This window comes from Penaeus japonicus, unplaced genomic scaffold (assembly GCF_977035675.1).
Source record: "Penaeus japonicus unplaced genomic scaffold, GWHDUDI00000001_assembly GWHDUDI00000040, whole genome shotgun sequence".
In the NCBI taxonomy this organism is placed as follows: domain Eukaryota; kingdom Metazoa; phylum Arthropoda; class Malacostraca; order Decapoda; family Penaeidae; genus Penaeus; species Penaeus japonicus.
Genome location: NW_028234442.1, coordinates 1,318,604 through 1,320,556, shown reverse-complemented (window position 1 = coordinate 1,320,556; position 1,953 = coordinate 1,318,604).

The following is a 1,953-nucleotide window of genomic DNA, read 5'->3' as shown; positions in this document are numbered from 1 at the left end:
TGGAGAGGGAGGGAGGTGTATATGGAAAGGGAGGGAGGTATATATGGAGAGGGAGGGAGATATATATGGAGAGGGAGGGAGATATATATATGGAGAGGGAGGGAGATATATATATGGAGAGGGAGGGAGATATATATGGAGAGGGAGGGAGGTATATATGAAGAGGAAGGGAAATATATATGGAGAGAGAGGGAGGTGTATATATAGAGAGAGGGAGGGAGGTATATATGGAGAGGGAGGGAGATATATATATATTGAGAGGGAGGGAGATATATATATATTGAGAGGGAGGGAGATATATATATGGAGAGGGAGGGGGATATATATTGAGAGGGAGGGAGATATATATATGGAGAGGGAGGGAGATATATATGGAGAGGGAGGGAGATATATATGGAGAGGGAGGGAGATATATATGGAGAGAGAGGGATATATATATATGGACGACTGTATCTCTGTTGTATATATCGTACCTTCTGTTCATTAGTTCATCTGTATATTAGTGCCATTTGCATATCAGTCTATCTAATTGTTTAACTGTTTATCACTTTGATTATCTATCTACCTTTCTATCCATTAGACAGACAGACAGACATTGCCAGAGATATAAAGGAGAAAGAAAGAGTAAGAGATATCAGAGGAGTAGTGAAAATCAAAGGGAAAATTGCCAAGAAAATGATTATCCCTTCTGTGCTTTTTTGCATCTTTCATTCAGAGCTAAGAGTTCGTATCCTTTAGGTTTAACCACAGCTTTTAAAATTGTCCGATTCTTATAAGTTTCTGTGGTTTTACCCTTTTTATCCTCTCTTGTTGCCACACTTTTCCGCGTTACCCTCAGCTCTGTGTGCATATCTCGCGTCCGCAGATTTTTTTGGCTTCTTTGTGAGGGTATGTGCATGTCTAAATGTTTTATTGCTCCTGCGTGAATGTGCTTCGTTATATTCTCTCTGTTGTTTTGGGTTGATGCATGATCTTTATTCTCTTTTCTTTGCTTCCAGAGGGATTCTTAATTATGTGTTTGAATTCTAGTTGTCACATTCCCTCTTTCGAAATTATCCTAACTGATTACGCTATCCCTCATCGGAATTATAAATTTCTAATGGCAATGATTGCACACTAGATATTCTTACCTCCGCCGGACAGAGGTTAGATAAACGACCCGCTGTATTGATTGGTAATCATTATTTTGTGCAATATCCTTCTGAGCACGATAGAGAGAGAGAGAAAGAGAGAGAGAGAGAGAGAGAGAGAGAGAGAGAGAGAGAAACGAAAAAAAAAAAAAAAACGTTACTAACGCGATGTAATGAAAGTTCACGTATGGATTGACTACGTCCAAGGAACCTTTTGAATAGATTTTGAGAGTGATACTAGCCTGAGGGTAATTCACACAAAGAGAGTGACTATCATGCCAAATGTAACGCACCTTGCTCGTCGTTTTAGAGGATTTTGGGGGGCAGACTTAAGAAAATTACTGAAGTAGATTGTTGATGAATGTAAATCAAACCCAACGCCCTCTGAGAGTCTCTTTCTAGGTCTATGTTGACTTTGTTGATTGCATGAATATTAGTACATTCCCTTCAACACACATTGCCTCATTTATTATTCAAAACATTCTACAGCGCACTATACCGTTGATGATTGATAAAGTAAGGAATTGATGAAATGGTGAATGGTATAATAACTAAAAATTAATGATAGATAGATGATGAATGAATAAGAAATAATATAGAATAAGAGAATATATATTTTTTGTCCACTTAGACATCAAATCATTGCCTCTTTCATAAGATAGAAGAAGAAGAAGAAGAAAAAAAATGGAAGAAAAAGAAAACTAAAATTTCGAGGAAGAGGAGAAGGAGGAAAAAGAAGAAGCAAAAGGAAGGAGAAGACTAGAATGAGGATCAAGAAGAAGAAGAAAGAGACTGAGGAAGAAGATAAAAGAAAAAGAAGAGT